The 15,510-nt window shown below is 41.2% G+C and overlaps 1 long non-coding RNA gene across 7 annotated transcripts in view; it reads right to left on the bottom strand.

Annotated features, from left to right (window-relative positions):
• Positions 1-15,510, bottom strand: part of LOC148054993 (uncharacterized) — a 121,198-nt gene that overhangs the window by 35,328 nt on the left and 70,360 nt on the right. For 5 of the 7 annotated variants that reach the window (XR_015706080.1, XR_015706082.1, XR_015706084.1 and 2 more), the window contains exons 8-9: positions 5,765-5,844; positions 3,351-3,556 (exon numbers count right to left, since the gene is read on the bottom strand). This is a non-coding gene — a long non-coding RNA (uncharacterized LOC148054993). Of the gene's footprint in view, positions 1-3,350; positions 3,557-5,764; positions 5,845-6,304; positions 6,444-11,736; positions 11,760-15,510 lie in introns of those variants that run through there. The other 2 variants (XR_015706086.1, XR_015706085.1) reach the window with 2 other exon arrangements.

Here is a 15,510-nt window from a genome sequence, read left to right as displayed (position 1 = left end):
AATATTGATCTTCTAATCCAAAAATACGCTTTCAAATCCAACTGTGGTATATCATTTTGCGACACATCTGTCCAATTCCCCTGCCACAGGCTTTTGGCACTCTCAAAGCAATGTCACCTGAAGTGCCAGCCTCTAGAAACATCTGTGACAAATTCCAGGCTTTTCTCGGCATATTCTGCCAGAAGCCTGATGTCTCCAAATGGCTTTACAGAGAAGAGACCATCATGCAGAACTATGTATTATATTGGGAACTGGGTTTGACCAGCTCATTTCTCTTTGGAGGTTAGACTAAATGAGCCAATACTTCCTTTATAGCCATAAAAAAAATCAAACCAAAACCCAACACATAATATTAACAGCCCCTCTGGGAAAAACAATTTTTACTGTCACAAGTAGATGCAATCTCACCCTGCTTCTATCACAGCCCATGATGATACCCTACTCATTCCACTACAGGTGAAACAACGTCCACTAGCAAAGCCAAAGTGGAGGTAGGAACCAGCACCACGTCCCAAATGAGATCTTGACTCAAGATCTATATTCTGGGTAGCATCCCACAACTAGGCTTCAACGTGGCCTTGCAGCACCCTCGCCTGAAAGACATTTATCCTTCCCCCTCCTCAGTCACCTCGTACTGTCTGTTTTCTGAAGAGCCAAAACATTACTTGTGGACGCGTGTCAAAGGCCTTTCATATCTATGTAACTGAGACCAGAACGGTGACGTCCAGCATTCATTCTGTGCTGTGGCAAAGGTAAGCACACACCTGAAAAACAGCTGCATTGCACTACAGAGGCAACCCAGCAGCAAAAGTTCTTCTGGAAACCACGCATCTACTGCAGTGCAGCTTTTATACCTTGATTTCCTATACACGCTAGTTTCAGTTCACAAGGAGAAAGAAGAGTAGTTAGACTGAAATTTTACTAGCAGAAGCCTTCTTCGACATCGCTTTATGCTTCTATAGTAAATAGAAAACACATAGAAAACCCTGGAAATTCAGCAAGGAAGAAAAAAAACTTTTTTGGACTGCAGCAGCGTGCGTCAAACCAGCCAAGTTCAAAAACAGAGAAATTTAAAAGTGGAAACGCAGACCAAATCTTTGGTAGAATTAACACTGAAGCCTGCTGGAAAGAAACAGTCAGACTTTATTTTGAGTTTACAGTCTAACTATTTTCATATAGAATCTGTATATTGGGGTTTTAAAAAATGACTTCTTAAAAAATAATTGTTCCACTTTCATGACTTAAAAATGTTAGTTTTACGCAGCAGGTTTTATACTGTCTGCTTACGTGGTGGGTTTTTTCCCTGCTCTACCAGTTTTTTTGAGTTTACAGCATGATTATTTTCCCTTAAAAACTATTTTAAAAGACATAAATACCATGAAATTGGAAGGAATTGGATTCTACAATAAACTAATTTTTGAAAGAGAATAGGAGTTGGAGGGCCAATGCCCTCCTCTGTTACAGCGCTGCAAGCCTGCAGTATAGCCAGTGATTCAAAGTTACTTGATAAAAAGGCGAACAGGAGTGTCTATTGCTCTCACAAACAAATTGCCGCCACTAAGCAAAGAAAGAATGGATCCTCATTACTTTATAAATGAACCAATTTTATCTGCTTCTCAACAACCTCAGAATTAAACAACCTAAGAACACTCCCTACCACGTCCCATAGCCAGACCTATGCATAACGTAGCTGAGATTTAATTTCTTCAGGCTGATGTCAAGTAACTCCCCCGTCCCATTTTACTCAGGCACAAATGAGTTGCTGGTTTGCATGAGTGTATTTTAACACTAACCAAAGCTGAAATCTGATATGATAACTGTAGAACAAGATCTGCAGCTCTAATTTTATATTTCTTAAAACAAAAGAATGGAGGAGGGAAGAAGGCATTAGATGAAAGATACAGACAGCAAAGGTGAACGTTGTCAGTTTAAATGGACAAACACACCACTTTGTGCACTTGCCAGAGAGACACATACCTATAGATACAAGCTTGTGTGGAATATGACCACAAGTTCGGATCTACGGGTTTGTGGCAACAGGCAGGGATCTCTTCTGTAATTTGCTAGGCTTGGTTTTTGATTTTGTTTTTAAAGAGGAGAACCATTTCTGCAAATGAAATTTCAGAGCTGTTAGTAAGTAGCAGCCTTCATTCTCCTCAGCACCTTAAAACCCCTCCTTTGCAGGGTGGGCAGGGGGGGGAGAGTTGCTTATTGACTGTGCTATAACATTAGCTCTGTTGCTACAGTTTCCTTCACTCCCATGTAACCCTTTGGAAAAAAATCAGCAAAATAAAACGAATTTTAAAATAAACAAAATAAAGCAGATCTGTGTTTCTTTCTCGTAAGTACTTTGCTGGACAGAATTACTGATGATTGCACAGTACTGAAGGATTAACAGTCAACATTGGAGCTATATTGCTAACACTGTGGCAAATTATCAAACAGCAAAGTTTCTGTATATAGACAGAGTTGCAATGCACATGCATACCCCCACCCCGCAAAAAGTTGTCTTGTTTCCATCCTGGCAGCCTGGTTAAAACGGACAGAAGAAACAACTGCGTAAGAGTTGTTTTAACTTTCAGAGAAGTCATTACTGGTCTGGGGTTCGATTTTAATTCTATTTTTAAAGAAAAAAAATCCTTTCACTCTGCTAAACAATCGAGAAATTTCCTCTAACTCCAGCTCTCTGCTGTCTCACTGCATTTCTTCCTAAAATGACAGAGACAAATATAAAACTTCTTTAGGATTTTTCTAATAAGTCTTGAAAAACAGTCGTGGAGCAAAGTTTTGCCACTGCAAGCAAGAAGCGTCCCCTCCTTCCCCCGAAGTTTCCAAGTTTTCTTTCCTGCGTAACTAACATTTCCCATTAATGACATTTTATTGGGTGGGCAACTGGTGGGGAATTAGGCTGAAAAGCAGTCTGGCTGTAAGCTCCACACAGAACTGGTGAACAAAATCAGTGAGATTAATTGTTGCTTAAAGTGTCAGAAAATTTTCACTTTCTACCTCTTCTCTTTCTTCGGAAGATAAACTATATTAATGCAAGCTAATATTATTCTCTATAAAATGAAACAGTCAACACTTGGAAAATAATTTTGCTATTTGGATGCTTTTAGAAAGTTCCCCCACTTCTTGTGTAGGTTCTTAAAATAAATCACTTCAACCTTTGCAGCCTGCTAAGCATGCAATTAAAACACAATTTTCCTTTATTGGAATTTCTGCTTGGGCTGGGTTACAAGAAACTCCTGTTCCATCCAGCAATAGAGATGTTAAACTTTCACCATCTGTCCAAAGGTTATCTAAATTGATCATCTAAATTTAGATTCCTACGCTTATACTCCGATACCTACCTTAAAAGCGTCCAGCTTTTCCAAAGTTTTCAGCACCCAAAATTCATACCAAGAACAGGAGCTGCAGGGGTTCAGCATCTTTGAAAAATCAGGACAACTTTTATGTTGGATCCTAAATGCAATTTAGGAGCACCCAGAATTCAGAAAGCTCTAGCCCTGCAATAATTGTGCAGCGGTCAAGGCAATGGGTCAGGGAGCACGTGGTCCTGCAGACAGAACAGAGTCACATCATGCACAAATACACGTATTGTGCACTTCTTTGGAACTGAACTGCAAACGGAATATAACAAATGTTACCCTACCAAAAATAACCCAAGCCCTCCAACTACAAAGCTCATTTATTTCACGGAACATAAGATTAAAATTCAAATTGTCTTTTGACCCTTCTATTAGGGCCTAATAGCCACAATATTAGGAGTCAGTAACGTTGCTGCTGCATGTACCAGTACTTCTTACAATGGCAAGAAATTTTTCTGTCGGACTTCTGCATGTCACTCTCATGCTATAATGCAATACTGCATAAGACAGAGTATTTTCTTTATATTTATTTTGACCCTAATATTCTTTACATTAATGTATGTATATGAAGGTAAGCTAATTTGCATGTCTCTCTGCTGGCAAAGAAATACTTTATTTTTTCATATGAGAGAGTAAAAAAGTAATGATCTCACTGAAGTACACATACTATGTGGAGGTTAAATTTTTACTAGATTTTCCTAGTTCCAAAACTTTTTTTTTTCCCCTTAATAGCTCACAATCTCATTTTCTAACCACTGGAATAGTTCAAGTCCTTGAAGGAAACCAAGATGTAACATTTGGGTGGCCTGTACATACCTCCTTGTGGTATGGGACATGTGTCCTCAATTCTGACTGGTCTGAATGGAAGTTGCAGGCACCCAACGCACTTCAGCAACTGCTCTTTATTACTGAATTATCGCAGCTCTTCTCAGAGACAGAACTGAGCCAGATCTTCTAAGAGCCCATCACATGCTTGTAAGGGCAGCTGTTAGGTGTTGACCCACACAGAAAATATGCCCTTTATTTAGTTGCCTAAAGGAGGGCTGATCTCTGCTGCAGTTCTGGCCAACCATCTCCTTCTCCCTTGCTACCTGATTGGCTTTTACAAAACAAAAGGGAAGAACGAGTGTTAGGATCCACTGCCATAGCTTCAGTTGTTAAAAAAGGAAAGAGAGAAAAAGAGAAAGCAGCTACAGCTATCTCTAGAAAAGCACCTATGTGTGCCAAATAAATCACTCAGGCAGGTCCCCACTATAAATCTGATCGACTGCTTCTGCATTCCTGTGAGCCTCGGAGAAAGGCAGCTTGGTGGCACAGAGATTTCATTTAGTGGCACCTGTATGCTGTAAATTACAAGTATCCCGGAACCAACCTACTCCTTTTCATACATTTTGGAAAACAAACTCATGGATAATTTTTGAGACGGTGAACTGATAAAGGCAGCAGCAAATGAACACAGTTTTGTTTTTTGAAAGATAAGGATTTTTTTTATTTTTGAATGAGCATTGCTTTTTTAAAGATGAATTTCACTTATATCAAATATATTCAGGGAGATTGAGTGAGAGCCATAGGTTATAGAAGTTCTGGATTTTGAAACATTTCCCTACATTGATTAACCATACAGCTATTGTACCTTTTGAAAACCTGATGAACATATATGCAGTGGCAGAAAATCCATTATAGGCAAACAAATCAATCATCTTCACACTGTATTTGTCTCGAATGCTAAGATTACAAATAAAAAGTTTCAACCTGTACCTTAAGGATCATATTATTTATATTAAGGACCATGATATGCTTATACTAAGGATACTTTGCTTCACTATTAATTTTATAATATGTCAATGATCACAGGATCAACAAGGCTTTGGTACTAGAACCTGGGACAGCCAAAAAAGTAATACACTTTCGTTAGTATTAACCCAGTATAAGACTGGCATTTTATAGATTTATAACGAGAGGAATATAGAAGCAAACATGTAGAAATAAAGTCTCTACAGACATAACATTGGTTTTGGTCTGTGGGTGGTATTCTTGCAAACCACAAAGCATAAATGCCCTGTCCCAGGGAAATCGATCATTATGGAATGCATTGTGTGCCTGAGTAAAAAACTGTTTGCAGCCATTTCATACTTCTGCCACAAAAATAAGACAAATAAGAAACACAACTGCTAAATAATTCCCATTCTTTTCCCCCACCCCTTCCTCCCAATTTTAACCCCAAACTATTTAGGCCTATAAATATATATACATATATATATATATGTACACACACACATACACTCCGTCTGAGGTTTAAAGACCTGTATCAATAGATTTCTGTACTTCAAGTAATTTTAAGGAATGATAAGGAAAAGGAAGATACCGACTGGAGAATGTATGAGAAACCAAATTACCTCAGTAGCAGCATTTTACAAGATTTCTTTTCGAATGTGCGCTGCCATATTGCTAGGCCCAACTCTTCAAGGAACGTATTCTGGAAGACAAAATATTTATGGATATTTTCATGGCACATTTTCAAGAAATGGATGCTACCTTTATACATCCAGAGGCTACAGCTTTAGAAGCAAAAGGAAGAGAGAAGGTCCTAAGAGAGAAATTACTCCCCCCTCCTGATATCCCCATTTTAAAAAAAAATTTTTGGAAGATTATTTTCCATGTTACTCCTTGGATCACTCCACTCCTGCCCTCCCCCACACAATGAGTTAAATCTGTGGAAATAAAACATTTCTTGTAACACAAACATTTAAGAAGATTGCCAGTTCTATTACCACCAAAGCAATTAAGAAAAATAAAGCAACGTGGTGGTTGCAACAGCAAATGCATTCCCTGCTAGTTAGTAACACGCATCAACTTCTTAAACTGATTAGTTATCATATATAGATCCTTATCCAATTAAAGTTTGATAAAACAGAATCAAATAGGAGGATCGTTACCTGCTTTTGAGAAGGTTCACCAAGCAAGCATTTTAAGCTTTTTGACTCTTTTAACACTGATACAAGGAATAATTATTTCTCTCTGCCGATGCGATTGTTAAAAGAAGAGAAACCCCGGATTGTGGTGGCTTCGTGGATGCTATTCTTTTTGCACCACAGCAGGATTCTTGGCTGCCAGTCCAAGCTGCTTTCACTTGCCAAGTTTTAAGATGCCGGTTTTGCCTTTCATTTTATTGTTCCTTTCGCAACGTTAAAGACCGACTTAAAAAACCATGCACAGCTGCTATCGGGGAGGGGGGGGAATTATTTGAATTTTGCACAAGAATGGAGATGAGGAAGGAGCGCGCTGTGATGTAACCACAACGACACCCACAGAAATATTTCCAATATTGGGGGGGACGGACTCACGCTCAGAATCCTGGCGTTTTCCTACAACATGGTTGGGACCTAGTGTAAGAGAAGGAAATAATAAAAACGTCCAGACCTGCGATCAACCATAGTCACATTAGAGCTGGAGGTTGATACTTCTCCCCCCCACCACCTATTTTTTAAATCCACTTTCTGCGGCTTCAGACTATTCTTTCTCATTGAGGATTTCTTCCAGGGGGTGCAGGGAAGCAGAGGTTGGGGAGCAGCCTAACAAAAGGATTCCCCCCGCACACGGACTCCTACCCCACCCTTCTGCTGCTTCCCTCTGATAGGAGTTCACCCATGCCCAAACATCACGGCCTTTCTTTTGACGCAATGCCACCGTGAAGAGACTCGGCATCACGGCGCAAAAGCTTCCATCAAAATTCAGTACGGGGCTGCGAATTCTTTCATCAAACACATTCCTTTATCGTAAGCGACTGATTTTCTTTTTTTTTTTAAAGGGATTGTGTAAAAGGAAGGTGGGAATAGGTTTTTTAAAATCCCCAACTTCTCTGTATACGAGTTGATTTATTTTATTTTACTTGATGTAGCAACAAAATTACTGGGACTGGTACCAAGGCTCAAATGCATTTAAATGAACAAACAGCAACAAAAAGTTGTTTGTGATCCTTCTCAGACTTTAACTAGCTATGAAAAGCGTTACGGTGGCTTATGCTCAGTATACGTTATAAAGTATAGAATGATATAACTCTTCCACGAGACACACACAGAGTCAGTCTCAACAACTACTTCTTGATACAGATGTTGGAGGGACATATCCTTCATATCTGTTTAAGGAAAATTCCCACTCAGCCACGGTTCCTTGAGTTACCCGTGCCGACAGACCTACGTGCATACGAAATGCACGCAGGGTAGTCAGAATGGCTGGAGACGACTATTTTTCACAGTACATAGGTGACTGTTTATACAGCCTGCAAGCCAGAAAATGGAAGCTGTTTCAAACATACAATAATCGAGGGTGAAAACAGCTCTGACACCAGCTGCTATATGTGCAGAGGTTTACGGCTGACTTTACAGCAGAACTAACTGCAACCAGCAGAAGATGAATACACCCCCGTATTTCATATTTTAAGAGAAAAAGAGACAGACTACAGACAACTTAAAGTTTCTATGAAAACCAACAGCCTTCAACAAAAGCAGCGCGAATTAATAAGGGGGAAAGAAAAACAGAAGCTTTGTTCTGAAGTGGAAGCATAAGATGTGAAATTTCAAAATCAGATGGCTTGGTCTGTGATTTCTTTCATTTAAATGAATTGATCTGTTGCTAAACTGCTGCTCTTGTGCCAAGAAACTTTTAACTCTTTCGGCTCAAAACTCCCCATGTTTTGCTATTTTCTCTCTCCTCCCAAGCATACTACGATTAAATCAGAAAGCAGAAATTAAAAACGAAGTGGGAAATAAAAAACAAAACCATAAAAAGGACGGGGGAATTAAACCCACAAGCACATGCAGAACACAAAAGAGCCACGATATGGAGCGTATCGGTGCTTCGTTAGAACTTCTACTGTATAAACAACGTGATTCTTGTTCTTACAATGTTGCTAAAACTTGGAAAGGAGACAGAAAGGCCTTCAACCTTCACAATTCCACGTACAGCAAGAACTCCAGGGCAAACCCAACAGAAACAGGGCTAGCAGCAAGAAAAACAACAGAATCCCTGACCTAATTCATTGCAAACATTCACTTACCGAGAATGCCTTAAGCATTTCCAATAGAACCCCTTTCCTACACATGTTCGCCTATGTGAAAAAGAACAAAAAAACAAACTGAAAAGCTCTCAAAAACAACCCAAAAGATAGCTGCTTTGGTAAAATTTGGGTGAGAGTTCCTAGTGCTTTTCCATTTTGTTTTGGATTTGTTTTGCCCACTTAAAAAAAATTTTGAATTAAAAAAATTGAAAATAGACATGTCGTAATTAGAGATAATTCCAGGGGAAAAAATATTTATTTGTAGAACAAAAAAAAAAATTATATATCTATGTATCTCCCACTTTCCAGTTCTGCTGCAGTTCCCCCTAAACTGCTGCTGCTTGCTCCAATCTGCTGCCTGCTTAACAACGGAATGACAGGCAACATCTGTTTGCATAGAAGCCAAGATCAAGCCTTCAAAATTTTTTTGGCTCAGTTTCTTTTTTCTTTTTTTTTTTTTTTCCCTACCCCCTCCCCCCGGAAAGCTTTAAAAAAATAGAAGTAAAAGAAAAAGTAAAAGCGCACAGCAAGATTTTGAAAGCAACTCAAGTGAGGCAGCAACTATTTTCCCTTGAGTTATTTCAAGGTACGGTACTCCGAGGATAACTCTTTCCTCTCTCTCCACCCGCCGTCACCTCCTCCCCTGCTCTCCCCACCCTACATCCTCTCTCTTGCCCCATGCTATTAATAAAGTATCACACAAACTGGAAAAAAAAAAAAAATCCAACGTACCTTGATCACTAAAAGGCCACTCCCTCCTATAGGGAGGGAGGGGGTTTCTTCAGTAGGCAACTAAAAAAAAATTGTACAGGGAGGGGAATAATGGGACGGTTCGGGGGACAGTCTTGCCACAATCCTCTCACCCTCTTTTTTTTTTTTTCTTTCCTCCATTTTACAGACTATAAAATATATTGTGCATATTTTGAAAATAAAAGAAATTGTTTTGAAATAAGTAAATACGCGGAAAAAAATCAGCCCAGATCCAAATACAATTCAAATGACTAACAATGTCAGTCTACTGCCAATTCTGTGGCAAATCGGGAGAAAGCACAATAATTCCACATGCTGAGATGTGAACAACTGGAAAGAAACCAACTCTCTAGAAGTCACAATGAAAACTATTACGGTGCCCCCACTCCCAGCCCCACTGCCACCCCTTTCGGAGTCTCCCCCTGTACCCTCCTCCCTCCAGGGGAAAAAAAAAAAATTAAGCCACTAATTTCACAAAAGAAAAAGGAGAAGGAAAAACAACAACAAGACCATCAACCGAAGCTATTTAAAAACTCAGGGAACGTTTTATTCACTGGTGATTTGGGACAATGTTCCCGCGCACGCACACACGCACACACACCCCGCACATGAAAAAAAAAAAAAAATCAGGCAAGTTGCTAAGGAGACTTGTGTAAACTCAGAATACAGGCACATTTCTGGCCTTTCCCCCTATATTCCATCTCGTATTCCGATCACGCACCACTGCGGCACGATTGCACCAATGCACTGCATTAATCTTGGCCTTAAACGGGCTGACTGGCAAAGCAAACTGTGTGTATATATCATCTTTCAAACTTAACAAGTTAAAGGGAGAGAGGGTGGTGGTGGGTGGGGAGGGCTGGGGGGGGGCGGGAACCTTCATGGTGAATATAAAATATAGGAGCCGAGCTTAGTAAGGGAATTTTAAAGAGGAAGTGTTATCCAGGCACATATATATATAAAGCTGCAAGCCTCCCTGAGCTTTCTTGCGTCTCTCTCGCTGTGTCTCTCTCGCTCCTCTCTCTCTCCCACTTCTCCTAACAAAATCCCCCGTCCCCTGGCAGATGTCTGAAACCCTGCCAGAACGAACAATGTCGGACCCACTCTCTGCCACCAGACATTCAGGCCGCAGACTGGCTCATTCTCTCAGCACAGTGGGGTCATATATACATATTAAACAACCATTTATTTTTTTTTTTAGTCCCTGATGTGCGTGTTCCTAAACCATACATTTAGAGATAATATTTTCGCCCTCTACTTTTAGGAAGGGGCAGATTAAATCAAAGCCTGAACCATTCGTGGAAGGTGACTGTCAGTGCACAGCATAATCCATTCCTCAGTAACCGACAGTGCACCAGCCCTTGGCTGGGACAAAATTAAACTTGAGGTTTTTTTCTGTTCCTTGTTATTTGGGTGCAGGAAATACACCTCTTTCTTTAAGCCCTCCTTTCATGTCTCACAATCTCAAATACTTTCCCACTGACGGACAGCTCAGTACAATCATTCAACACCTGCCTTTAGCTTGTTTTGTGCACTGCATTTCGCAAGATAAGGATTTCAATCCTCACATGAGGAATCCAGTAACCTACAAATTCAACGGCAGCACGTACAGGAAAAGCCAATTTCATGGGCTGTGCCTTGGAGCTGGTCCTAGAGCATTACCGCGCCTTCAGGTCTGACTGAGGGCTTTTACTGAAGGTAGCATATTCCAGAAGGGGAACCCAAACTGCCCTAATGAGCACCATCTTCACTTTATACCCATGCCAGCAAAAGCAAAGGACAGGTGAGTCCATTTGCTCAGCCCCAGAGGGTTTCCATGCCAGGGCTGAGAGTGGTCCCTGCCTTCATTTCAGCACAGCCGATGTCACGCCATGGTGACACCCCATCCAGGAGAAGCATCATCATGCCTTGGGCATATAGGGTCAAACACTCCTTCTCTGCCCCAGTACTTGCTATTCACGTGAGGGACTCAAACCCTGTGCTACAGCAGGGGTGAGGGTGCTGAACAGCCACACTTCCCATGGGCTTTGTCTCAGCTGCAACGTAAGATGCAAATGGGTAACTGTGACTAATGCTCTTGACAAGGCATAAAGGAGGGACAATATGGAAATCTGAAAGAAAAAGTATAGTTGGACTCAAGAGCATCATGTGGAGAAAGGAGAGGCTGGCCATCAAGAACAACTCTACTGGTATCTTCCACTTAATCTAATGACAGTCTCACTCATAAGACTATTATCACAGCACCCGGTGGGGCCAATTCTGGCAGTGTGCTTTCTTTTCAACTCCAAATGACACTGTGAGGGCATTACTAACAGAGGAGAAAATTATAAAGTTCTAATCACTAAATTTGGGCTCCAAAGCAAGGGAATCTGTGGCACTGCACAGAAGTTAGAGAATTAAGTATGTATTTTAAAAATGCCTCTCAGTAGGTTAATGCTCAGGTGGCTATAGAGCCACCCTGAACCTCACTCCCTGAAATTCAGAGGTGTCTAGCATTGCCCTCACTCGTCATTTCTCATTCCTCTCCCATAGATCTACTGGGAAGTGGAACATTTGACTCACCTGACTGCTTATCTTTGTTTGGGAACAACCACCTGAAACAAAAATACCAAATGAACAAGTTAAAACTATTCATCTAAGAGAAAGGTTCAGCTTTTGCCCTAGCAGGTAAGGAAAAAGTCAGAATCATCATAAAAATATTATTTCTTACACACTAGTGTTTTTTCGAGTTAAATGAAAGCACACAAAACAAACATTTCCCTTTCCCCAGCTTGCTCAGTCGCTTGGAACAGATAGATGCTCCAAGCCCAACAACGCGGAGTCAAAGCACCTGCCTGCAGGACACCAAGTGTTCAGGTCCATACATTTATGAACAGCTGAAATGAGGTTTAAGATGTTGTTGCACCTTAACTACTTCTGAAGGAGGTTATCGCTTCTACAGCAAAGCCAGGAGAAGGGACCATGCCACAGCTTCTCATAAGCATCAATGAAAAATCAGTCATTTTAACTTAAAACCAGCAAAGGAGATGTATAGACCTAACCAGACACTGCACTGGATTAGGGACTGCTCACATAGTTCTTTCCCCTGGGTGAGCTGCAGGGGGGAGAGCTGCCTGCAGACATTCAGACCTTCAACCAGTCCAGTTGACCTGGGAAGAGGATATTTGCCTTTGCCTCTAGCGAGCCATCTGTAGTTCACCTTTGAAAATCTCATACTGCAAAGCAGACATATCCAGCTCTGCTGAGGCTGATTTAGTCTTTCATCACTGAGGTAGATAACTGAGCCCCAAGCAGCCCTGCCTAAAGGAATACGCTCGATCCTGGGCAAAGATCTGAGTACACTGACTGCACCTGCACTGCTTCTGTCAAATCCATACTAACCACAGAGTAGACAATCATGCGTGCATAGCCTGGACACAACTTGAGCATTTTTCCAAGGAAAACAGTCTCAGACCACTAGATAGCTATTAAATAAACCATCACGCCCAGTAAGATGGGGTATTTGCAAGGCACCAATATGGATAGAAAATTGAGAAGTAGTAAGGCAAGGTAGAAGAGGTAAAAATATGCTAAAACCACTGCAGACGCAGTACCAGGTACTTTACATGCTTTACCAGTTCTGGGCCCTAAGGTTTTCAGAGGAATTTCTAGTGTTGAGGTTGACTAAGTGGGGCTATATTTTTGTTTTGGTTGCAAATTGAAAGCCACTATTTTTAACCACAAGTCCCCCAAAGCATCTGTTTCTCTCTAGCTATTTAAACTTCCTTTTATAAGACCTAGTTAGAGGTATATCATTATTTTTAAATGTTACTCTTTGCAGTCACACTTACATTTTATCATCATTACATGTGTCATTATGTGTGTGTCTGAACTGTGTAGTTTGAAGATGAGGAGATAAAAACCTTGCAGGGGGTCTGAGAGTTACGTCCCCTTGAGCAAATATTTTGGGATAATACCTACCATTTGGTACAAGCTAGTGCATCCCCAATGAAAGAAAAAGCAATCCTTTTACAGGTCACGCTTTAAAGTCACCTAGAGAAAGAAACTGTTTGGAAGCATCCAAAGAGTAGGCTAAATCCCCAGCAGAGAAGGAGCATACTCCACTTGTTCCTAGCTTGTAGTCAAGGCACAGCCATCTAGAAAAATCTCTACAAATATCATTTGCTTTCACTGGAAACACTTTATTCACAGTGACTTCTGTTTCTCCCAAGGAGTAAAAGATGGAGATATATCAAACTGTTTCATGGCTGGACTGTAAGACAAAAGACAGTTTGTCTTATTTAATGAGCTACACGGAGTCACAATTACAACAGCCCTGACAGAGTAGTAGTTTTGGACCACTTAAAGGTTTGTATAATGTGATGTAAATGCAACTCAGGTAATTTAATTTAGGAAGCCACTTTCATTTTGCTGTTTCTGCAACTGATCTGCCTTGCTGCTACTAATGGCTATGGGGATTTTTTATTGCCTCATCACTGCCCTCCCCAAGTGACAGGCAAGTAAATGAGATCTACTCCAACCTCTTCCTATAGCAGGCAAAACACACCCTCTTGTTACTCGACGGGCTAGGTACATCTTCAGGTTCTGGGAGACTGTAAGGCACCAGTAGTGAGATGCTACCACAACACGGGCAAAGCAGCAAGAGACCAAAAGTCTCAGCCTCTGGGTCTAATCTGAGAGATGGACACATGCAGGAGTGATGTCTAAAGCTGCATTTCAAAGGGAACAGTCAGATGTGTCATGCAGCCAGCAGCAAGATGTGGAATTTCAGTTCCTGACAAGCAACAGCCTCAATTTGACCTAAGACTGTGTTGGACTTGATATTGAACTTGGAGTACAAGCTGCTATCCTGTCCAAGACCGGGTCAAGTGCACAAAGTAGTGAACAGTCACACGTTATGAATGGTTTGGGTAACATTTTTCACACCTGTCAAGGCCTTCTAGCAAGAAATGTTGTCTTCTATATACCCTATTCTAGAAATCATAAAGAGAAAAAAAATCTACTTTCTTCCACCCTGAAGTCAAAGCTGTAACAAAGAGACCAAGATAAGCAAAGGCAAATTTTAGACAGAATAGCAATGGTTCACTGAGAGTGGGAACAACCTTACACAGTTTGTAGGTGTGCAAAACACGGCAGGGGACAGTAGGGGATCTTTTCTTCAACTTCTGCTATCCAAAGCCCGTTCACAGCTGCTTATTCACAAAGCCGCTGCCACATGAAAGTTCAATAAGGGAAAACCAACTCCAGTGTCCTAGGCTGTATAACGCACCCAAGGATTTGCAATTTGGTTTTCATTACCAAAGTGGCACATCATGTCAAGGGAACACTTTTTTTTTTAAATTGTGGGGAGGTTGGGGCAGTGTGTCAATCCATGGACAACCATTTTTATTCGGACTCAGCACAACCTGGCTAACAGCAGGAGGCACGCAAGTTGCTGAGACCACGGCGGGCGCACATGCAGCTCACCCAGGCCGCCCAGCCCTACCTGGAGCTGCCACTGCTTGCCATGTGCGCCCCGGGGAGAACGTGTGCACACACCTACGCATTCTTTCTGCATTATTCCATGGGAGGTTCATTCCTTTGGCCACCGATTCACTGAGCTCCAAGCAAAGCAGCCCTCCAAGAGTCAGCACAAAGACAAAAAGCTTGACTGGCATCTCATCAGATTTGAAAGTCAGATATAAGTCACACGAGAAAGATGTTCGTTAAGCACTGCTGTCACGTTTACGTGACTCCAAACCTTCGAACAAGAAACACTACACCCCAAAACAGGACAATTGATTCTGTACATTATTCTAGACTCACAAACCTACAAGTAGGTATAAATGAATTTAGTATGAAATAGATGTTGACACACCTAAGGGAAGTCTCCAGCAACTGTCTTTCCCTCTTAACATGAAGCTGGCAAGTGTCCATATCAGGTACCAGGGAGACAAACCCTCATCCCAGTCTTCTCCATCAGGTTGTGACTGTCACTTACAGAGCCCTTTTTCAAATAAGTGGATTCCAGTAATTAGAACTGCTGCATTTAAAACTTATTAAAATACAGCTAGGTAGGCATACAAAATTGATTCTTCTTGGCCAGCCTTTTAGCGTTGCTCATGGACATTCATTCCTTGGGCATCTAACTGAACCCAGAGAAAAATGTACCCTACCTTCATTTCCCAGCGTTGCTACCCCTCAACCACTCTGAACCAGGCTGTTTCTTGCTGTCACCAGGCTGAGTAAACAGCATTAATCATTGTGTCCTTCAAGCTTGTCTGAGCTTTTGTGCCCTTACTTTCAAATTTTAAACGGTTCCCCCCTTGCAGGTGCATGGGGCTAGAGCACTATTTT

Source organism: Nipponia nippon, unplaced genomic scaffold, assembly GCF_047370975.1.
Source record: "Nipponia nippon isolate SJK-2023a ecotype South Korea unplaced genomic scaffold, ASM4737097v1 scaffold_28, whole genome shotgun sequence".
Taxonomy (NCBI): domain Eukaryota; kingdom Metazoa; phylum Chordata; class Aves; order Pelecaniformes; family Threskiornithidae; genus Nipponia; species Nipponia nippon.
The sequence above is the reverse complement of the archived record's forward strand: the minus strand, read 5'-3'. Positions and strand labels throughout refer to the sequence as shown.